Source organism: Lynx canadensis, chromosome B3, assembly GCF_007474595.2.
Source record: "Lynx canadensis isolate LIC74 chromosome B3, mLynCan4.pri.v2, whole genome shotgun sequence".
In the NCBI taxonomy this organism is placed as follows: Eukaryota; Metazoa; Chordata; class Mammalia; order Carnivora; family Felidae; genus Lynx; species Lynx canadensis.
In genome coordinates, this window is record NC_044308.2 from 137,457,039 (window position 1) to 137,480,926 (window position 23,888).

The window sequence follows — 23,888 nt, forward strand, 5'->3', positions numbered from 1 at the left end:
CACCCCGTGCATTCTGGACCAGGGGCCGGCAACGTTTCTCTGGAAAGGATCGGGGAGGATTTCGGGTTTCACAGGCCACGTGGTCTCTGTCGCTGCCACTCAGATCCACGGCTGTGGTGTGCAAACAGTCGTGGGTAATAGTAAGCGAGCCATGAGCGTGGCTGTATTCCAACAGCTTTGTTTATAAAAACAAGTGGCATGCGGCCAGTAGGCTGCAATGTGCCAAGCCCTGCTGGCAACGTCAGCAAAAGCTGTGTCAAAAACAGACAAAGATCGAAAGGAATATGGAAAAAGACAAGGCGCTCTCTTAGAGCGGTGGGATCAGAGGGACACTTAAAACTGCAATTTCCTTAAGGGGATAGTTACAATTTTTTTTCATTTATTTTTTTTAACACTTATTCATTTTTGAGAGAGAGAGAGAGACAGAACGTGAGCGGGGAAGGGGCAGAGAGAGGGAGACACAGACTCCGAAGCAGGCTCCAGGCTCCAAGCTGTCGGCACAGAGCCCGACATGGGGCTCGAACTCACGAACTTCGAGATCACGACTTGAGCCGAAGTCGGACGCTCAACCGACTGAGCCACCCAGGAGCCCCTCCAAAAGCCATATTTTAATAAAGATTGCCTGAATGAATATATGTATCCTTTGTTTTTCTTTTTTTTTTTAATTTTTTTTCTTTAACGTTGATTCATTTTTGAGAGACAGAGTGCCATCGGGGGAGGGGCAGAGGGAGAGGGAGACACAGAATCCAAAGCAGGCTCCGAGCTGTCAGCACAGAGCCCGACGCGGGGCTCGAACTCACGACCTGCAAGATCACGCCCTGAGCTGAAGTCGGACTCTCAACCGACTGAGCCACTCAGGTGCCCCACAAACTGCTTTTTTAATTAAAGGGCTTTAAAGTGACATACAGTCTAATAACAAATTAAGAGGCTTCTCTGTCCTGTTCGACTTTCAAAATAAGTTCAGATAAGTACTAAGCCCAGCAGTCACATTACGCTGCACAGAAAAGGCTGCTCCGTGTACTAGCTGTGTGACCTTGGGCAAGTTTGTTACCCTCTCTGTTCCTAGCTTTCCTTGTCTGTAAAGCCAGACTAACTAACAACGGCACCGAGGGGCATACAAAGGCTTGGCGCTGAGCCTGGGGCCCAGTAGGGCTCGCCTGTCAGACCCACAGGGACCCACAGGGGCCCCGGTCGTCACCAAGAACAAGGCAGCCTAGCAAGCCCAGCACTGTTTACTTTCCGGGGAAGAAAAACGCCCTCCCATGGTTTTCAGGTTTGGCTTAGAAAACGACACAGAACAACTTGAACATCGCTTTTCAATTAAGAAAAGGCACTCCAGCTGTGGGACCAACAGCCCAAGGAAAACAGGGTTCGTTCCAGATTGGGGGGGGGGGTGGTTCTTGGAGGCGGGGCGCCCTGGGGGCTGTGCTCACTGAACCCTGGCGAGAGCCATGGCCCCGCGGAGCCAAATCCCTGCCCTGTTCCCGAGCCTCAGGCATCAGGGTACTTCGTCCCTTTCCCCAGAAGCCTGCAGGAGGCAGAGGGACAGAAGAGGGACAGAAGAGGGTATTTAAGGGCTCAGGGTCAAGGCCTTTCTGACTTAAACCATCCAGTGCTCCACGGCCCCCAACCGAGAAAATCCGAGATGCTTAACAGGACAGCTGAAGTCCCTTTCTGTTCATCTCCGCAGCCTCGCCTCCTACCCTTCCCACCTCCTCTCCCTGCAGCTGGAGCCTCTCCTTCTCCTGGGGCTTCTCCCCTTCATGCTCTTCTTTCCCTGGCTACATTGACCCATCACTGCCTCCAGGAAGCACTCCGGGATTTCTCAGCGAGCAGAGGTCTGGGAACTCACGTGGCTAAACGCCTACCAGGTGCCAGGCACCGTTAGGTGTTTATACACATCAGCTCATTGGGGTCTCCCACCCACTGTTAAGTAGGAGTGCTTGCCTTTTTCTAAAGAAATCAAGAGTCAGAGCGGCTATATAACCTGCCCAAGGTCGCACAGCAAGTAACCTGCTACCTTCTCCTCTCCTCTTAGCAGAGCCCAAGACGCTTAAAACTGTCCCCATTCCTCTGGAGCTGCAAGGTCATATCCACTGGGCCATCCAGAAGACTCCACGCCCTGGATTGCCAACCCCTGCCTTGTATCTGTGAGCCTCGGAGCACCCTGGGGACACTCCCCCCGGGAACCTTCACCTCCCCGGTGCCCAAGGTCGAGTGTTAACAGTCCGCACAGATTATAATTAGCACATGCCTGTTCCTGCCAGGGCTTCAAGACGCCATGTTTAGGATGGGTCTGTGGGAAGCCAAGGGCACCTGGCTTGTAGACTGACTTCCGTTGCTCTGTCCTCCAGGGTCTCAGCATGAGGATGTTACCAACACGCGTGACATCCTTGTAGACTCAGGGGCCACCTGAACTTCCCAGACCTTGGCACTAGGAGCTGCAGACAAAAGCCATCCCCTGGGGCCCTGGGGAGCAGCGTGTTCCCCAATCTCGGGGTGCTTTGGCCCTGCAGAGGAGGCGGCTTCCTCCCTCCTGGAAGGGCCGGTGTCTGGGGTTGAGCTCCCCATCAGTCCCAGGGGATAGTATTCCATTGTCAAGTGCAACTCATGGAAAGGGATCAAGCTTAACCCCCTTGACCCGCTCCCTGCTTTGGGCTGGAGCGAGTTTGATCCCCCTCCCACTGGAAAAGCCTGGGCTCCCGGGTTCTTGCCACCGGTCCCTTGGCAGAGCTCATGTCCCCTCTTGTTGCTGTCCCGGCAAGGTCACCACCCAGCATGTGAGCCTGGAACTTTGCACTCCCACGCTGAGGAGACGGGCAGACGCACACTCAGCCCCCACACCAGGCACAAAACATCATCTGACTTTCCAAAATGTGTTTTCTCCCTCACTCACACAATGCTGGCTTTGACAGATTTTCTTGAAGGGACCGATGGCCCACACGCCACCAACCCTGAGTTGACCACAGTGATCAGTAAGGCTGCGACCACCCAGGAGAAGGTACGTTCTTTCTGCCTCCATAGGAAGGTGCCACAATGCGCTAGGCCGGAACCATCCCCCACCTCCCCCCACCCCCGCCACCAAGCTGCAGCCTCCACCCCCCCGCCTGTTGACAGTTGGCGGGGGCTCAGAGACTTGCCTCGTTCTTTTCCTTTTCTTCAGAGCATATGCAACCTTCTGATACGGGCTGCCTAGTTACTGCTTGCTTGTTGAATCTGGATGATTCCAGATTCTTCTAGAATGTAAGTCCCATCAGAGCAAAGACTCTGCCAGTCATGTCCACGGCTCCCATCCCACTTCCTGGGACAGTGCCCGGTTCACAGTAGGCCCTCAGCAAGGCACGAATGACGCTCTGCTCCATGGGTTCAGTGCCAGTCGTTCCTTTAAGAAACCTCCAGGCCCCAAAGGCGACAGAGGAAATACTACACTAGGGACCTTCCCCAAGGAGCCACAGTGTATGGATGAAAGATGCATAAAGAAAGATGCCCAGTTAGGGAGTTGAGAAAGGTACAGCTCAGAGAGACACAGAGGAGGTGGGAGACACTGTTTATGGTGAAAGATCAAGGGATGGGACACAGAGGAGGTGGACAAGGGACAGGGAACAGCATGTGCAAAGTGGCAAAGCATGAATTAGCATCTGAGTCCTTTGCCCCACCGTGATGGAGACCTTCAGCCCCTATCCATTCGCCCTACAGCATTTACTAAGTGCTCTGTGCTCTGGGACCCGCAGGGGTGGGTCCCCTCGGGGGTGGGCCGGTCCCCTCGGGGGTGGGTTGGTTTCTACCATCATGCGCCCACAGACCTGAGGGACAGCAGTCAGTGTGGTTCTTCACGCACAGGGGCTCTGAGCAGACACTGAGGCTCGGGGGAGAGCAGACCCCTCTTACACTGCCCAGCCATGACCCACACTGCCCAATGCCACAGTCAAGGTGCCATGACTCGCTGACCAAGGGTGACCGATTGTCCTGGTTTGCCCAGGACTTACCCCGTCTTCGCCCTGAAAGTCCTGTGTCCCAGGAAACCCCTCAATCCAGGGTAAACCGGGGACGGCTGGTCACACCTGCCCCCATCTTCTTTTCTCGCCCAAGACCCCTGCCCCCAACTCCTGACACCCCTGTCCCCACCCCCACCTCTCAGCCGCTCACAGGTGGGGGCTGGGTTTCCAGCAGCCTGCACTGAGGCAGCCTGTCCTCAGGTAACTGAGAGGGACCGGAAGGTGCTCCAGGTTACAGATGGGGCAGCCGGCCGGCTAGTTTCCAACGTCCATGTGTCCTCCCTTCTCTGATTAAGTCTTCAGACGAGTGCCAGGGGCGCAGAAAACCCTGGCTCAGCACACCTTCCCCAGCTCGGAGCCTGGCCGCAGCTCTGCCAGAAACACAGAATCCCCGATCCCTTCACTGTTCCCCTCGTCTGAGCTTTATCTCCAGAGGCCTCCGGGATCCAAGGTCAGGCTTCCCCCCACCCCCCAGGCGTCCTTTGTGCATTCAGAGCAAGGCCCGTGGCGGGCGTCCAACAAGCACGTGCTCAAGCAACAGGCAACTAATTATGACATTTCCACGTCCATTTCACGGAAGTGAAAACCAAGGCATAACACTTTTTAGGAACTCACAGCCAGTAGTTATTTCCTAAGACCCTGATGATTCCTTTCTTCAAATGCGGCTACCCTGAATCCAGTCTTCTAGAACTTTCTAGAGCCTTCCCCACTAGCCCTGCAGAGACTCAGACCCCACAGACGCTCTCACCCAAGGGGAGTCAGAAAAACTTAAAGACTTCCCCAGATGCCCGTTTCCAGGCTGGGATTTCTAAACCAGGGCTCCCTGCAGAGCAACAAAGTTCCCCCTAGGATACTGACAGAAAACCCTCAGCCTGGAGTCCCCCACGGGCTGCTGGAAGTCTGTGGGGTCCCTCCAATGATGCTCATCCCCCAGAGAATTTGAGGCACAGCACAGAGGAGCTTTAAGAACCCGGCTGCAAAGGGAAAGATGCTGATTGCATTAACCCCTCCACAAGTATGGAGCTGAATTAGATTCAATGCCTCCTCTGGTCCCCTGCAAGGGCATTGCATGGCAAGAGCTAGGTCCTACGAGTTACACAGTCTTCTAGCTCTGCTATTTATTGCCAGCCGTGACCTTGGACAAGCTCCGTAAGGTCTCCGGGCCTCCTTCTCCATAAAGCGCTAAGTAAGGTCTACTGTGCGGGGTCTGCTGGCTGAAGGGAAAAGCACTCGCATCCACCTGTACCCCGGAACCCTCGCGGAGGTGAGAGACTATAGCCGACCTCCGTGGAGAGGGTGCTATGCGCTAGGTATGCGTTAACCCTCGCATTGATCACCTCGCTGATGTGGTAGGTCCCACTATTACTGCCTCCCCAGATGGAAGAAGTGAGGCTCGGAGAGGGTCAGCCACCAGCCCAGGGCTCCACAGCCAGCACGGGACAAATTTACTCCCTCCGGGTTCCTCCCCTCTTTGCCACTAGACTTGAGGTTTGCTGAACGCAGGTCGTAAGTAATGAACCATTTTATTTTAAGCAGCAGGTGTAAAAGATCGGGACCTGTTTCAGAACTAGAGCTTTCAGAACTGAAATGGTTAGAGAGACTTCCTCAAATCTGCAAGCCCCCCCCCCTTCCTCCCCGGCTTCTAGAGGCTTCTAAAGGCTTCTAGAACAGGGTCCTGTAAACTATGACCTGTTTCAGCACCGCTCTCCTGCTAAGAACTATATTTACATTTTCAAGTGGGTTGAAAAACAAATTGAGAGAGTAATATTCTGTGATAGGTAAAAGTGACACGAAATTCAAATTCCGGTGTCCCGTATGCAGTTTTATTGGGGCACAGCCACGCCCACTCGTTACGGGAGTCCGTGGCTGCTTCAGATACAACAGAACTGAGGAATTATGAGAGCCTGTGCGGCCCATGAGACAAAGATATTTACTATCTGTCCCTTTACAGAAAAGGTTTGCCACTTCCATTTATCAGCTCAAGACAAATACCTCACCCCGCCCCCCCCCCACCCCCAGCCTATCAGCACAGCATTCCTGAGAGGTCTGGAAATCTAGAAGATTCCATTCTATTCCTTTCAGCTACAAGTCTGCAATCCCTGATATCCAGAATGGGCCGACCGTCGGCGCATCACATCCGTGATTCTGGGCACATCTGGGGATGCCTGGCTTACTTTTCCTCCTTAGTTTGTTTTTTGTTTTTTTTTTAATTCCACCCATTTAAACTTAAATTTCTTTCAGAAGGAGAATTTTTTATCTTTACTTCAAATAGACCGCCAGGATGAGAATCGACTGCCATGTATAGGACAACATAAGGGATCAATACGGTGCTTCTATCATCTGAGGCCGAAGCTAGCTTGTGCCTGAGGCCCGCTCCCGGTTAGGGATGTGCAAACATTACAGCCAGACCGGCCCCACACGGAGACGTTCTCCTCACAAAATCCAGTGGTTCCCAACGAGCCCCGTGCAGCAGGATCGCCCAGGGAGCTTTTAAGAAGCTCAGATAAGCAGCCCTTGGTCCAGAAACTCCTACATTGGCCTAAAGTGGAGCCCCGATGATTAGGAAAACATTGCATAGTCGGAAGGATAAAAGGAAAAAGTCAAAGGGACGACGGCACAGAGGATAGAGTAGGGAATTACTGTCATTCCGTGCTCCAAGCACATGCCACCACATTCATCCTGTCCATGATGACAGGTGACCAGCAGCTCCCAGTCCAAACTCAGACCTAGTCACCCCTGCACTGTATTGAGGACCCCGAGGCTCAGGGCTGGGATAAGACCGGAGAGCCTAGTGGGGTGACGCTGACTTTTTCCCATAGTCAATTCTATAAAAGTAAAAGGTCCCACTGGCCATTAGGGGTGGCCGGGAGGGAAACGGGTGATCAAGGCATTTGGTCTGCCTGCTGTCCACCTCAATAAGGGTCTTCCAAAGTGGGACAGCCTTGGCTGAGTTGACTTCAGCCCATCGCACCCCGGGCCCGGCCAGAGCACCGCCTCAGCCAAGAACACCTGTGCCAGGGGGCTGACTCACCAGCGGCTGTGCGGATCCAACTACTGTGTGGGCCGGGGCAGAGGCAGGCGGAAGTGCCCCCGCTCCCTTCGATGTGACCCGCACTGACACCAAAGTCACCTCCCCAGCCAGGGAGCACCTCGGGGAAATAGGGAGTGCTCAGAGAAGCTGGAAATAGAAAAGCCGGAGATGCTGGGACCCAGCACCCACTCGGAGCTAAGAATTCCTCGTCCGCCCGTGATCGCATCGGTCCCTCGAGGCAACTCTGCGGGGAAGGTGTGACCAGCCCCACCGAACAGGTGAGCTGGCCATGCAGGTGATGTGACTTGCCGAGATTACACTGCAGGTGGCAGACCCTGGGTCCCAGCCCAGGTCTGTCTGATTCCACCAGTCAAGGCTGCCAGCCCCACCCCTCAGGCCCAGGAGCGGGGAGGAACTCTGCCAAAGCTCTGTCTTCTGCACAGGAAGACAGTGACACCTTGGTCCGTGGGCTAAACTGGCCATGTTAATGGCCTCTTAGCTCCAGGTGGGGGTTTTCGGTTTGCAACACATGCTCAGACACAGCCAGCATGGTCAAGAGCATAGCACATGTTTCCCAACCTCACAGAGAAGGGAGTTGAGGTCCCCAAAGACCGTGCCCTCCAACAAAATAAAAGGGTCCTTCCTGGTGCCCCTGGGCTCCCCTCTTTCTGAGCCATTGTCCCCCCCCCCCCACCCCAGGATGGGACATCCTGTTTCAAGCACCCACCTCACCCACCGCACTCCTCCTATCCACAGGGCACGGACGTGGCCCTGGAGCCCTCCTCCCCTGTCCAGCTCGGTCAATGTCAGCATGTTAAAGGAATGTGGTTGCCCAAGCCAGGCGGCTTCCAGAGCGGAAGGGCTACCTCCCAGCCACAAACGCGTGCCTCTCTGGCTCCCAAACTAAAGTGGCTCCAGCTAGGAGCTGTGTGACAAACCCCCGCTGCTACCTACAGGGGACAAGGGCAGGGACTTATGGGGCCACCACCCCCCTCCCCAAAGGAGCATATCCATAAGTAAAGACTGCTGGGAGCATATGCCCCCACCCCCAGGCATCCAGGTGCTTCTACCCAGAAGGAAGTGGGGACAAGACAACACCACGAGATGGAATTTTTGTAAAAACTCATGTTCTAAGATTATCCCTGAGCAAAGTTGAATTTGAAATCAGCAAACAGATAAACAGGCAAATTACATAAGCCAGGCTCCCCTGCTGCCCAGTCCTGAATGAAGGAATTTAACCCGGCCGCCCCGACTGGCTCTCATCCAGCGTACAACCGCGGCTTGTGGTCACCACGCTCTCCGCAGCGAGTGACAGAGCCCGCAGACTTCCCTGGAACCACTCGAGAAAAGGGTGTGGTCAGGGCGGTGAGGGTAGGGCGCTCCGGGGTGGGCCCCCGCTCTGGGAAAGCTGTGCCCCGTGTGATATTGGCCACACAGAAAGGATTTCCTGGGAGGAACGGCCTGTCCGTGCGAGAGCCACTGGGGGTCGCGGAGAAAGAACTAGATGCTGGGGGAGGAGGCCCGAGGTCTGGGTCTGACTCACCACGTCCTGCCCAGTGCGCTCCCAGCACGGAACATGGAGAGGCCAGGGGACACTGGTGGTTTCCCTGCATGAGCTGTGGGATCAGATCATCGGAGCTAAATTCCAATCCCTGCTGAGGGCGGGTTGTGGAACCTTTCTGTAAAATGGGACTAGCAGAGCCTGCCTCCTGAGCTGTCTTGAGGATTGAGGGGGAAAATGCAGAGGGCATTCAAGCAACACTAGCGTTCCCTACCGAGGACCGAGTACTGAGTACCGAGGACCGAGTACTAAGTACCGAGTACCGAGGGGCGCCAGCCATCAGGCTAAAGCACGCGAGGCGCCCCAGGTGGCAGCCAGTCCTCCTCATCAGTTTACACTTTCATTCATCCCTTCTTTCCTTCCATAGATATGGACTCGGCAGCCACTACGGCCAGGCTCTGGGGACAGAAAAAATCCCCGCGCTCAGGGAGTGTCCGTGCTCGCGGAGGGGACGGATGATAAACCCAAGAGCAGACAGCAGACACGTAAGATCATTTCAGTTGGTGGCAAGTGTCAGACAGACAGTGAAACAGGGCGGTAGGGCAGGGCGCAAGGACAGGTGCTCCAGTGGCCTGTGACGGGGACACATTTGCAGCGTCAGAAAGCCCTGAGGGGGGCGGGGGTGCAGTCTGTAGGCAGAGGAAGGGCAAGAAGGCAGGCCTGAGGGGGGAGGCGCCCAGCGTCCTCGGAGAAGAAATGGACGTGAGACCTGAGTCCCAGACAGACGAAGGGAGGTCCTCAACTTCCAGCACCGGCCCCGGGGAGCCCCGGAAAAGGGACAGCTCTCCAGAAGGGCAATCTCCAAAGAGGACCCCAAAGGGAGGTGACAAGCATCCCCCCCCTTCTCTCCCCAGCCTTGGTTCATGACTCTGGAGCCCACTTTTCCCCTCCGTGTCCTGTGATCACCAGGATCTGTCCCGTCCACTTCATTCAGGGGTGCTCGCTGGGGCGACACAGCCCCCCTGCCGTTCGCGAGATCCGATTTTAAAGTGTAAAGCCTGTTCGTGAGACAGTAATCATGACAGAAGGAAAAATCCTGTATCCCTGCCCTCCAGGAGGTCACAACCTAGTGGGGAATCAGACACGAAAACGGAAATGAGTGGAAAGTATACTGGAAAACAAACCAGCGACCCCACTGGGTTGCCGGAGGAAGGCTTCTAGTTGGAGATATGTAGCAGGGGTTGGTGGGGGGGAGCCGGGGGGCAGGTGCACCGTCTGGCAGAGGTGACAGCGGGAGCGCAGGTCTGGAGGTGGGAAAGACCAGGATGAGTTTGCGGCCTCGTGGGACCAGGTGGTAGAAAGCATGAAATGCCAGCAGGGGAGGCTGGGGGCCTGGGACTTCCTCCTCAGGGCAGGCGGGACCCACTGGAGGGGACAGGCAGGGACTCACCCCCTTAAGTGAGCTGGCCTCTCCCAAGGGTGGCACATGGCCATCGGGAGAGACTGAGGCCCCAAACACCTACTTTGAGGCCGTGGTTCTTGGCTGAGAGAACACCCAGACTTCAAGGCACCTTAGAGCTCTCCTCATTCCGGCCTCCCCTTCTGAAGGGCAGGAAGCCTGAGACTGGCCCAGGTTGAAGGTCGAGGTGCCTGGGGAACTACCAGCACCTCCCATCATCACAGAAGAGCCAGCTCTTCGAAACAACAAGGAAAGAGGCTACCCCAGTGAGTCAGCCTGCTGTATTATTTCAGCGAATGTCACTCGGGAGGGGCTGAGCCCTTTTCAGACCTCAAATAAAACTCTTGGCTTAATTAGAGCCCCGCCAGTGGCCACAGGGACCCACCTACTCTATCTAGGCGTTGGTGATGAGTGGGAGGGCCCGACCCCCAAGACAAGCCTCCCCATTTTCATCACGTGACCAGCCCGCATTGTGTCAGGCATGAATACAGACCAAATAGACTTTCAGGGAAGGTGGCTGCTAGGGAAGAATGCTGGCCAAGGACCAGAAGACACCATCTCAGATCCCAGATTGGCCCCGAGGCACCACAGAGAGACCTGGGCCGGTCATTTCTTTCTTCCTTTCTTTCTTTTTAAATTTTTTTTAAATGTTTTTACTGATTTTTGAGACAGAGAGAGACAGAGCATGAATGGGGGAGGGGCAGAGAGAGAGGGAGACACAGAATCCGAAGCAGGCTCCGGGCTCTGAGATAGCAACACAGAGCCTGACGCGGGGCTCGAACTCAAGGACCGTGAGATCGTGACCTGAGCCGAAGTCGGACGCTTCACCGACTGAGCCACCCAGGTGCCCCTGGGCCGGTCACTTCTAATTGCGGAGACTCAGTTTCCCCAGGGGTAAAAATAGAGGCTCAGATGAGAGGAATCCAAGGCTCCGGCTGGCTCTGGCATTCTCTTATTCTCCGCTGCAGCTGTCAGTTCGAGAACACTGCACACACATTCCCCGCAGGCACATACACTGAGGGCTTGTTTCCCAGCGTCTGAAAGATGCCCGACTTGTGCAGTTCCGTCTCCGCGGGTCCTAAGCCCTGCCCTACGGGGAGGTAGCACCAGCCCCATCAGGCACGTGAAAAATGGGGTCACAAAGGGGCGCCTGGGTGGCTGTCGGTTAGCGTCCGACTTCAGCTCAGGTCATGATCTCGCGGTTCGTGAGTTCGAGCCCCGCGTCGGGCTCTGGGCTGACAGCTCGGAGCCTGGAGCCTGCTTCGGATTCTGTGTCTCCTCTCTTTCTGCCCCTCCTCCGCCCTCGCTCTCTCTCTCCCTCTCTCAAAAAATAAGCATTAAAAAAAATTACCGTTTAGGAAAAAAATGGGGTCACAGGACACAGAGCAGGGGGACCCGGCCCCAGGTCTCCACTCCCCAAGGGGGCACACAAGCTGGACACAACCGCTGTCTCCGTGCCCGACGCGCATCAGAACCACCACCAAACGCATCAGTCCTGGGGCATCCGGCGCTCTGAGACCCTTTGGCCGGGACAGCTATCTCTGCAGAGGGAAGACCCAAAGAACACCTTGGATTTGGGCAGAAGGCAGGTGGCCAGGAATCGAAGCGAGCATTCAAAGCACCAGGGCCCCAAGTGGGATGGGTTCCCCAAATCTCAGCGCACCGCTGCCCCACTCCATCATAAGGAAGAAGGTGTGGCGGTTAGAGCCGTCCGGCCCGAGAGCCTCCTGTGATCTGACAGCTGGGCAGAAACCACCCAACGACCCTGGACAAGGGCATGGTCCCCCCCACCCGCCAGCTGGGCCGGGACGACAGGGACGGCAGCTCCGGAGGAGCGAAGGCTGTGTTCACAGCACAGCACACGCGAAAAAAGCTTCTCGTCTTTTCAGCGCATCCTCTGGGTGAAGCTTCCTCCCCGTCACTTACTCATCTGCCATGGGATTTGGGGCAAGGCCTTCAACCTCTCTGACCCTGTTTCCATAGATGCAAAATGGCGATAACCATACCCGTAGCGGCTAAGTTGTCCTGATAACTTCTAAATATATCCAGCATGCCCCACAAAGAACAGGAAAAATAGGGGTGGCTCCCCAAGGCCGGTTTCATGGGAAAGGAGAGCGTGGGCACTGCTTATGCAGGTCCTTTGGTGACGTTTGCGTTTGTGTAAGTTCCGGAAGTTGTGTGGTCATTGCACGCGGCAGCTCTCTTCTCACTTTCAGCAATTAAAATGATCACTTTAATCTCGGATAAATGTAAACTTAAATAACATAATAAATAAACGAGTAAAAAAATAAATAAGCGGAAATCTTAGTTTAATCTCAGGGCCGCCCGTTGCCCTGTCTCCAGGGGGCCCTTGCCACAGTGGTGTCGCGGCGAGAGGCATTCAGGTGTGGCAGCGCAGAGCAAGCTGTCTTCCCTACCTTTGGGCCTGCTGTTGACCTGGGCCGGGGCATTTCCACCAGCCACAAAAGCCAACAGGTTGTGTCCGGGGGACCCGAGGTTCCTCCCAGCTCAAATATTTCAGGATTCTCTGATTCACAGGCATAAATCATCATGCCAAGACCTTAAAAACTCTCATAGATAATCTGAGATTGCAGAGTGTTTACACCATCTCCCAGTCGTATGTCTTCAAAGAGGGAGATGATTTGTCCGCATAAGATGCCATGGGTCTGTCACACGGTAGGGTTTGTGTTTGTCGTGTTTTATCAAATCCAGCCAGATTACCACCTGAATCTGTGGGAAGAGTCTGATTTCCCATGAGAGCTTTGTGAAATGTTTCATATTACCTTTAAAAAAAATTTTTGGGGGCGCCTGGGTGGCGCAGTCGGTTAAGCGTCCGACCTCAGCCAGGTCACGATCTCGCGGTCCGTGAGTTCGAGCCCCGCGTCGGGCTCTGGGCTGATGGCTCAGAGCCTGGAGCCTGTTTCCGATTCTGTGTCTCCCTCTCTCTCTGCCCCTCCCCCGTTCATGCTCTGTCTCTCTCTGTCCCAAAAATAAATAAACGTTGAAAAAAAAAAAAAAATTAAAAAAAAAAATTTTTGTTAATGTTTATTTATTTTTGAGAGAGAGAGGGAGGGGCAGAGAGAGACGCAGAATCCAAAGCAGGCTCCAGGCCCTGAGCTGTCAGCACAGAGCCTGATGCGGGGCACGAACTCACGAACGGTGAGATCGTGACCTGAGCCGAAGTCAGATGCTTAACCATCTGAGTCACCCAGGCGCCCCTCACATTACCTTTTAATTGTATCTGCATGTAAGATTTGATATACGCAATGGAATATATAGGCATGTATGTGTATAAACAAATGTATATTTGTAAATGATGAAGCATAAAAATACTTTAGTAGCACCCACGACTGCACCACTCGACAGAAAAACATAATGGATCCCACCGAGACTGGACCTGGCTCCTCTTTGACCCTGTGCCCTCTTCCCCACCCCGATTTGGGGGTTACCATTCCCCTGCTTTTCATAAAATCTGTTTAAATTTAAAAAAAGACTCCATATAGAGAGGCACACATAAAACATACATGGCGTCCCCAGCAGTTCCAAGGTAAATTCTTCTATCACGGACCCCATGACCCTACCAATCCCCTCTTGCCCACACACCCCCCACCCCATGATCATCTCTGCCCCACGATTGCTTGACTTCTCGTGTAGACATCGCGAAACGACTCCTCGTTCGTGTTTGTGTTTTGAGCTTTCCTAATTAGCAGCTCTGTGCCCTGCCTTTCAAAGCATTTCGGAGATGCTGGGATTCCCTGCACAGAGTCTGCAGCCTAGAAATCCACGCAAGAGGTGCAGGCCACAGTACATTGTCACGATCGCATTAGGTGGATTAGGAATAATAAAACCACGATAACTCCTCCTATGATGTGTCCCCACCCTCCCGGGGCATTCTGCTGAGGCTTGTCCCCAATTGTCTCATTTATCCCCACAGCAACCCCACAGGGGGCCTCTTGTCTCTACTTTAGAGAAGACAAAATTGAGGCTTTGGCTGCGGGGACTGTCCCCCATGTGCTTCCTGGCAGCTCAGCCCCAGGAACATCATCCCCAAATCCTGAAGTCGTGATTCCCTGGGGGTGGAGAGGGTCAGTAGACAATTCCAGAACTTCCACCTCCCCCTCCCAGGTTCCTCTCGTGGTGGCCCTACTGGGCTACTTTCAGACGTTAACGGGGGGAAGAAAGTTCAGAATCCATTCTTCCCGGCAAATGCCAATGTCTTAATGATGAGCGGGATCCTGCCTCGCCCATACTGTTGGCCTGGTGATTAGCGTCATTTCTTTCTATTGCCTGAGACGCACTGTGTGGTATAATGAAGCAGCAAGTCAACGGCCCCGAGTTCGAATCCTGACTCAGCCACCCCTGCCCTCTGAAACCTGTCTCCTCATCCGTAAATGGGCCAGCAATGGCACCAGCCTTGGCCTTCGTCGGGGTCATAGGAGGTGAGAGACAGAACATGCTTCCTAGGAGCCCACAGACACAGGGGATCCCCTGGCAGACCCCTCTCAAATGTCTCTGCCTGGCTCAAAGACCAGCTTTCCGTGATGGAAAGGCTCTGAGGGAGATCATCCAGGGCCACCCACCATTTGACAGACTCGGGAAATCAAGGCAGAGAGACAAGGGCAGAGCTGAGGTGGGCAGGGGGGAGGGACTCCGGTGTCCCAACCAGGTCCCATCACCCTACACGGTGACAACGCTGTGCGGTGCCTGGCACCCTACAAAACACTATTCGTGGACCGTCTCATCGAATGCTCACGGCACCCACGATGTGGGTGCTACGGTTATTCCCCCTCTCGTGGGGAAGAAAACCGAAACTCTGAGAGGGGAAGGGAGGTTTTCATGGCCAAGGCCAAGGCCAAGGCCAAGGCAGGACTGGACCCAGGTAATCTAACGTGGCCACCCCCATTCTCAACAGCTAGGCAACACGGGAAGGCCCTCAGTCCTCTTGGCTCTCGGGGGCCCCAAGGCTTTTAGGGGGTTGTGCTGGACCTGTCTGGTCTTACCTCCCTAGAACGGCAGTCACAGCTGTCCCTGCCCCAGGTTTTTGCATCAGGAGATGGGGGGGGGGGCACCCAGGCACAGACAGGTCTGCGGCCGCAACAGAACATGCAAAGCAGCTGTGCTACAGGGCTGTTCCCATGGAGACAAACTCACCCTGAAGGGTGTCTGCAGGGGGCCAGCCTGCACCCTGAGGCAGAAACCAGAGCCCGGATCCTCACCCCTCCCCTCGGGACCCCCAGCAAGACAGGAGGAGTTCCCAGCCCACTCCCCCCTCTAGCTGCCCTCAGAGGGGCCTCTCTGGCTGAAAACGGCGCCCTGGGGCCAGCGGGCGGGACACAGCTGCGGCTGTCGGGCAGCAGAGAGAGGTCCTGCTTGAGGAATGTGCAGACCCACACGTGTCAGACAGCCCCGCTGGGGACCGGTTCCGGGAAACAGAGCAAAACAGCCCGGTGGCATCGGCTCGTGCCTCCCGCCTCCCAGCCCCTGACCCCTGGGGGCTGCTGGCTGTGCAGGAGGCAGGGACTGACCATTCCAGAGAGCCCGATTCTGTTCTCGGTCGTGCAGCCCCCGGGAAATCGCTGCCCATCCCTGGGCCTGTTTCCTCTCTTCTTGGTGGAGGAAGGAGGCCGTCCCGCCAAGCTCAGAATGGCAGTGATTTTGTGACATACTCCCTTTTCTGGGAGGGCAGTCTCTTGTCCCTCACTGTCTCCTCCTGCCCTCACTCGCCTGGGATGGGGCATGCTTCCCTCGCATGTCAGGCTCCCCCCCCCACCGGCTGCCTGCCTGGTTACATCCACCCGGCCCACTGTCTAGAGTCAAGATCTGAAGACCCTAAAGGTGGTCAGCATCCATTGGGGGCTCGCTCAGCCCCGCAAGAGATCTTTGGCCTCACTACGCCCTCCTTGAGAGATGTGGGATGAGGCTCAGAGAGGCCGAGCGGCTTGCCCAAAGCGGCACAGCCGGGAGGTGTCTGAATGAACCCGAAGCTGTCCGGGGCTACTCGCCCCCCCACCCTCCTCCAGCGCGCCCGCTCCGGGCTGTCCCAGGCACTAGGAAGCGAGCGCGTGGTCGCCAGGAGGGGGTATTGATGCCCGCGATTGCTGCCCAGGCCCGGGACAGCCGGCGGCGCGGGCCCGCGGTGACAGGTCCGCTGGCCCCAAGCGGCGGCTGAGTGAAGACTGGAGGCGGCGCCCGGCCCGCCGGGGACACGCTGCCCAGGGCTCAGGGGCTTTTTCTTGGGGGCCGCGCCTCCAGGCTTGGGGAGCGGAAAGGCTCGGGGACTTTGCAGGCGGCAGGGATCGGTTAGGTTTAAACTAAAAATACCCGCCCGCCCGCAGCTGTCACGCCAGGGCCCCCGCCCCCGCGCCGGGCGCGCCTCCCCAGGTCCCCTCGACTTTCGGCGACCCCGATCCCTGGGAGGCCCGTCGGGGCTGGGCCGGGGGCCGCGGCCCCGACCCTCCCGGCCCCGGCTCGGCCTCCGCGCCCCGCGCCACTTACCGGGTCCGGAGCGTGCAGGAGCGCGGCGCCGCGGGCAGCTCCGGCCCAGCCGCCCTTCTCCCTGCGTCCCGGGCGGCTCCGGAGCGGGGCGGGGCCGGGGCGGGGCCGGACACTCGCCCCCGGCCCCGCCCAGTCCCCTCGGGGACCCGCCGCGGGAGCCGCCCCGGGGCCGTGCCACCCGGCCGGGCAGTGCAGGACGCGCCCGGCCCCGCGCTCCAGGCGGAGGCCCCCGGCGCACGGCCCCAGCCTCGCGGCGCCCAATCGCAGACCGCCCCCCTCCGAGGGAAGGAGCGCCGCCGCGGGGGCTCCCCATCCTCACCCCAGGGCTCCGCGCCCCGGGCTACCCCCTCCGGCCCAGGAGCCGTCCGGATCCCCGGACCCCCGCCTGCCTCCGCCTGGGTCTCATCCTCGGGAGGGCACGGAGCTGCCTGTCCCCCGGGGGAAAGTTGGATCTGGGGAGGGAGATCCTCTGGCGTCCAGATTTGGGGAGAAGGCGAGGGGGGGGCTGGTAGGTCTGGCCCCCCTCAGAGCCGAGGTGCGGCCAAAGGCAGGGGCACTCCTCCCGGAGGCGCGAAATCCAAGGAGGAAGTGACACCTATCAGCTGGCCTGACAGTGGGGGCGCCCCATCCGGCCACTCCTACCCCACAGTGCCCGGAGCCACCGCGGGGGGGGGGGGGGGGATCTCTCTGGGCCCCGGGCTCAGATGGGAGCCCCCGAGGATGTCCAGAGGAAGCGACTGCGGGGGAGGGGGGAGGGAGGGTGAGCCCCAAGGAATGTGAATTAAAAGCATAATCTGGATATCTCACAAACCGCAAGGCCCTGGTAAGTGTCTCCCTTCTGTCCCCACCGCCGCCCAACAGGCTTACCGTCCCACGTTTGATCCGCAACTCCACCAACTCTTAAACCTCACGGCAGACTGTCTGAATCTTATCTGCCTCTGTGCCTTTGGCTCCCAGCGCATTAGGGCTCTTTGAACTGTTCTCCACCCCAGCCCTGATCCTTGTCAGCCTAATTACATCTTTGCCTGATTGGTTCTGTCTCCTTTGGGTGGGGATGAGAGCCGCTAAGGACACAACTGGTGGAACTATGTACCACGGGGACTCCAGGCTTTGCAACTTAAGTGTGGCTATGCCCATTTTGCAGATGAGGAAATGGAGGCTGGGCTTGAGGAGTTAGGGAGCTGCCCCAAATCCAGTGCTTCCCCGGGGGGGGGTGTTTTCCTCTATCCGTATTTGTTGAATAAATCAGTATAAAATCAGTGTCCTAAGAGAAAGATTAAGTTGTAAAACAGGACCAGATAGTCATGGTGTGTGTGTGTGTGTGTGTGTGTGCGCGCGCGCGCGCACGTGCGCGTGTGTGTCTTTTCCAAACTGAGGGCAAAGGAGAAGAATGCCAAAGGCCAGAATTAACACTGGGGTAGACCAAGCTGGAGTTAGAATGCCAGTGTCAGCCACACCTTCTAAGGCAGGGCTCAGGACTCCCTTCATTAAGCTGTGATTATTCACAGGGTCATAGGACTTGCCAGCAAAGGGCCTCTCCCCTGCTTCCCCTTGACCTGTTCTAGGTATCTTATTATGTTCCTCATTATCATCTTGACTCCATCGGAAACGCTGACACCGGCCTTGGGGGTCACGACAGCCACGTGAAAGGCCCAGAGGGCAATTACGATCGTGATGCCTGTGCTTGGATAGCGCTCTTTGCTTTTCCCCCACGGCTTTCACGTGTGTCTCCCCATTACACCTCTGCACGGGTCTTCTGGGTAATTAGGAAAAGCTTAATTGGTTCTGTCTGAGGGTGGAGACTGAGACGCACAGAGGTCAGGGGCTTTGCCCGAGCGCGAAGATGGCCCCACCGGCGCTGTTGGAAAGACAGAGCAGCTGGCCGCCAGCGGTCGGCTTCCTGCGGTGAGCCATGGCGGGGCACAGTTGGGGTAGGGAGTTCAAGCCCTGGCACCAAACTGCCCGAGTTGGCAGCTTTCTGCCCATTACTCATTCTTGGTTTCCCTTTCTGTTAAATGGGCCTAATAACAGGAATCCATCTTGAATGGTTCTGCGCCTGACGGCGTGAGCACCCGGCTCATGTGAGCTGTTCCGGGTATGGCGTGATCGCCACAGGTTCTGGTAAACAGCGATTCAGTCTTTCATCAAACGTTTCCTGAGCACCTACTATGTGCTAGTCCCTGGGGATATGGAGAGGGCGGCACGGAGTAGGACCCCCCCCCCCCGGGAGGAGGAAGTCACCGTGCAAGGATTCCGTGTCCAAGGGGCTGTCTCCTGAACGGGGCCGTGAGGTGCTTAGAGAGCGCAGAGCACCGGCTTCAAACCTTCCAGACCCGCATTCGGGACCCGGCTCTGCTACTTTCCTGAATGAACCCTAGCAAGCCATGCAACCTCGTAGAGCCTTAGTTTTCTCATCTCTTAAGTGGAGATAGCAATAATATTCCATAGGTGAAAATAGATGTGATAAAAAAAATATGCAGAAGCTGCAAAATGCTGGGCACATATTAGTAGGTTCATTGTCATCAGTTATTATCTTTAGCTTTACCGGGCTTGGGGATTTGTGAGAACGCTCTCCCATCGCTTTTCTTAAGCCTGCCGTAAAAAACAGGGCCTTGTTTTTCGCGAATTCTGCGGCAGTCCTCGGCCACTCCAAAGTAGCCCACGCCGGAGGGGAAAGCCTTGAGGAATCGGTGCGGGAGAAAGGGGGAGTGGGCAACTCGGAGGGCTATGAAGCCTTCACCTCGTGTTCAGCATCACCCGCTGCTAGAGAAATTCGTGGAAACGAAAACTGATCTGGAAAGAAAATTCTGGCAAAGGACGGTGGGGGAGAGCCCCTCTGTCATCTCTGGAATTGAGCACAGGAAACCCCGCCCTGAGGCCTCCCTTTCAGAAGTGGCCCAGAGAGGGAACCACAAGAAGGCCCTAAAATTATGCCATTCGGAAATTCTGACTCACTTGGCGGGCGGGGGCTGTTTGTGTAACGTACAAAATGTCTCCCAAAAAGTGAAATTTCTGCTCCTTCCCCCCACCTCTCTTCCCTGCAGCCAACATCGCCACCGCCACCCGTGGGGAAGCGGGGGCCGACTCACTGAGCCGGGGGAACCGATCCAGGTCTGTTACGCCTTGGCGGTTCCTTAGCTTGCCTCCACCGCGATCCGTACAAGTCTTGTTCTGCAGGCGTGATTTTTAGTTGTCTGTGTGTTCGGTCTCCGTGAGAAGCTTAGAACAAAAGCTGGAGGGGCTCTCCGGGCTCATCCAAACCTCTTGTTGTATGAGTGGGTAAACTGGGGCAAGGGGGCAGGAAGGAGGGGCCCTGCCCAGGGTCCCACGTGGTAACTGGTGCTCCGGAAACCTCTGTTGCCCCTTCTCTGTCTCTAGCCTGGCTTTCCCCTCATGATGACTTAAGTCGGTCCCATTGGCCGCAGGGCGATGAAAAGCTCGCACGGGGGTGGCCGTTTCTGGGGTGCCTCCTCAGAGAAGCCCTGAGCTGGGCAGGAGAGCTGTTCTCATCCTGGCTCTGCTCTCAGCGGCTTCGTCCTCTGTTTTCTTTCTAGCCAGCTCTCTGCTCTTCCGTCCCTTCCCACTCTGGTCCTATCATGTGCTTGTAGCGGGGTGTGGGGGGGGGGGTACCAGCCTGGATCGTTCTCAGAGTACGTTGGTGACCCCACCAGCAGCAGCCACCCTGTAACTGGAAAGGGACACCCCTGCTGGAGGGCCACGGGTCCTATCAGGCACCAAGTATGGGAACTGGAATAATTCAGGACGCCCGTCTACACACACGAACTGTGCTGCTTTTATAAAATAAAGACACAGAGTGTGTTGGAAACACAGGACTGGATTCTGGGATGACTGGGTCCCAGTCCTGGTTAATGTTGCTAGTTAGTTGTGTGACGTTGGGCCACTTCTGAGCTTCTGAATCTGGAAATGAGGGAGTTAGAGCAGGATCACCTCCCGGTTACTCCTCTCAGTTTAAGACCTGAGCCACCTGGGTGGCTCAGTCGGTTAAGCATCGGACTCCATTTCAGCTCAGGTCATGATCTCGTGGTTCGTGAGTTCGAGCCCAGAGTCAGGCTCCTTACTGATGGTGCAGAGCCTGCTTAGGATTCTTTCTCTCTCCCTCTCTCTCTCTGCCCCTCTCGTGCTCACACATTCTCTCTCTCTCTCTCGAAATAAATTTTAAAAAATAATAAAAAAACTGTGTGAATTTTAATCGTATTACGACTGTTAATATATTCCAAGGATTAAGTACTAACAGAGACAAAATGTCAAGTACAATCGACAAACTTCACTCCTAAAAAATAAAATCTTTCTAGAAGAGGCTTGCTATATATTTCTCCCATCCATGGGCCACCCTATCTAGTCTTTCTGCTTCTTCTAGGAACACTATAAGCGGTTTTTAAAAAAAAATTTTTTTAGCATTTATTCATTTTCTGAGAGACAGAGCATGAGTGGGAAAGGGGCAGAGAGAGGGAGACACAGAATCCGAAGCAGGCTCCGGGCTCTGAGCTGTCAGCACAGGGCCTGACGCAGGGCTTGAACTCACGAACCGCGAGATCATGACCTGAGCTGAAGTCGGGCGCTCAACCGACTGAGCCACCCAGGCGCCCCATAAGTGGTTTTTTTTTTTTAATTAAACCTTTGATTTGGAGATAATTGTAGATTATGCAGTTGTAATAAACTAGGCTGAATAATCCCTGTACCTTTTCCCCAGTTTCCCCCAATGGTAACACCTTGCAAAAAAGACATTACCTATGTAGCACAGAATCACAACCAGGATGTTGAGGCTGACACCATCAGAATGCAGGTGTTTCCCCCACTCTTATCCCCTCTCTCACCCCTGGCAACCATTAATCCATTCGCATTTCTATAATTTTGCCATTTCAAGAATAGCACGTTAATGGAATCATACGGTGTGTAACCTTTGGCGATTGGCTACTTTCACTCAGCAGAATTCACTGGCGATTCTTCCGGAGTGTTTCTGTGCCAAGAGTTCGTACCCCTCCATTGCATGGCACGGACGGACCACTGTTTGTCTAGCCACTCACTTGCTGAAGGGCAACTGGGTCGTCTCCGGTTTGGGGCTATCGTGAGTAGAGCAGCTGTCAACATTCAGTACGGGTTTGGGGGGTCAATAGAAGTCTTCCCACTGGGTGTTTCAACTGTTGGTTGTAGTACCCGTCCGTAATGCCGCACCACCAGGTGGGTTCCCACTTGCTTACAGTGATGCGCACGCTCCCGGGATGTTTATGTGTGCGGCGGTTGCCCCGGACTGGGCTGTGAGTTGTGGAAATCCGTCAGAAGCAAACTACGCGGTTCCTACCATCGGGAACTTGCCATCTATCGAGGGAGCAACAGTGAGACTCAGACATTGAAATGACACTGAAATAACAAGACAGCACCGCACGTTATCAAATGCTAGGCTGCGCGGTACAGAATTGAACCTTAGAGGAATCCAGAAATGGGAGGAGTGAAGGCCCAAGTGTCTGGGGGAAGGCGTTCTGGGTAATGATGATACCTAACACTGATTAAGGGCTTACTACGTGCCAAGCACGGTACTAAGCCTTTACTCATATTAACTCACTTGCTCCTCATCACGACCCTAGAGCTGTCAGCATAGAGCCCAAGGCTCGAACTCATGAACCGTGAGATCATGACTTGAGCCAAAGTCAGATGCTCAACCGACTGAGCCACCCTGGCGCCCCAATCACGACCCTCTAGGGTGGCTACTATTAACCGATTCTACAAATGATGGAATGGAGAGGGTAATAACTTGCCCGTCATCACACAGCTATCGTATGACCCATCTAGGGTACAGAGCCACACTCAATCGCTGTGGATTCTGTCTGTCTGGTAGGAACGGCGGAGGACCATTTCCTGGTCATGATTCAATTCCCACCCATTTGTTAGGGTATATTTTTACACAGAGTTACGTTGAACCTGAAATGTTAAACTCTGGCTTCCCTGGTGTGATGAATTCCTTAGGGGTCAAGGTTATAGATGAAAACTTAAAGTGCTTTGGAAAGAACGGCACCAGCTTTAGTAACAGGTCAGAACCCTGCATGTCATGTGTGTGCTGTGACAGGCAAGCACCAGCCTGGAAGCCTGTTCTCTGTGTGTGTGTGTGTGTGTGTGTGTGTGTGTGTGTGTCTGCTGTGAGAGGCAAGGACCAGCCTAGAAGTCTGCTCCGTGTGTGCGCACATAAACAGCAGGACTGAATGCTCTGGTTATGTTGATTACCTGTGTGAGCGGCAAGAAATGCATCAAACTCCCAGCTTTATACCATAAAACACCCAGGCTGGCTGAGTGCATTTCAGATAACGTGCTTTCGTGTTTTCTGAATCGCTGTATACCACAAAAGCCATGTCCACACTTGGCTCTCTCCGTGGCTGCTAAACGTACGAGGGGTATGATTTGTCTTCCGTCACAGCGTCCACGACCACTCGCCCTTACGACTTCATCGTTTTGGCTTAAGCGACAGGATGCGAGCAACCTGGCTTATTTGTCTGCTTTCGTTTTGAAAACGAAATGCAGCCTTGAGGGCACCCTTGCTGCCAGCCCTGGGGTGGGCGGGCAGCATGAAGGGCTCGCTGGGTGAGAATCTCCCGACGACGTGGGGTCCCTCTGGGCTCTGCGTCCCCCCACCCCCACCCCCGCTGGCTAACCCTGCTGGGCCATGTACCCCCCACCCCGCCCCCCCACTGTCTCCACATCTAGAAAGCGGGGCCAGTTTCGCCCTGTCTTCCCTGCAGGAGCTGTCCATGAGCGTCAGGATGACGAGAATGTGCCACGGACTCGTTTTCTGTGCAAGTGTGTGCTATTGTGGGAAATTAGACCCTGCAATTACGATGCTTGCAAACAAAACTTGAGGACAGAAGCCAGCTCGAGAAAAGGCTGTGAGTCAGGAAGACTTCTCCGCTGCGGGGGCAAGAGAAATCTTTCATTCTTTTGCCCCCTGGAGACACGTTTTTGTGACCTGCCGAAGTGTTCTCGGCTTGCTTTTCAGCGGGCTCGGCTGTGCTGGGCAGGCCATAACATAGAGGTCCTGTGCGATAGGCAGCATGCCCAGGAAGCCGGGAGGCCTCTGGGCCCCGCCTGGCAGGCACGCGGGGGCGTGGCCTTGGCACTGGCGTCGGGGCAGCGGAACCCAGGCTCCCGGGGCGGGGCTTCCGCGTCGCCCCCTCCATCAGCAGGGGAGCGGCCCACCCTGGGGGGCCCTGTGCCTGAGCGGCAGGTCCGGGCTCTGTGCGAAACCCTGCTGCTCTTGGGGACAGTTCTCGATGGCCCAAGATGTTCCCCAGCAGGGCCTCATGCACAAAGCATTAGGCTCTTGCCGCAAAGGAAACAAAAACAAAAACAAAAAAGGATCCTGCAGCAAACGGCTGACCGCAGACTCGCAGAAGGAGCGCT

At 55.6% G+C, this 23,888-nt stretch overlaps 1 protein-coding gene across 8 annotated transcripts in view; it reads right to left on the minus strand.

Annotated features, from left to right (window-relative positions):
- Positions 1-17,367, minus strand: part of SYNE3 (spectrin repeat containing nuclear envelope family member 3) — a 103,525-nt gene extending 86,158 nt beyond the window's left edge. For 7 of the 8 annotated variants that reach the window (XM_030319896.2, XM_030319902.2, XM_032593456.1 and 4 more), the window contains exon 1: positions 16,482-16,552. The gene's annotated coding sequence lies outside the window, so the exon portion shown is untranslated. Of the gene's footprint in view, positions 1-16,481; positions 16,553-17,348 lie in introns of those variants that run through there. The other variant, XM_030319900.1, reaches the window with a different exon arrangement.
- Positions 17,368-23,888: the final 6,521 nt, after the last annotated feature.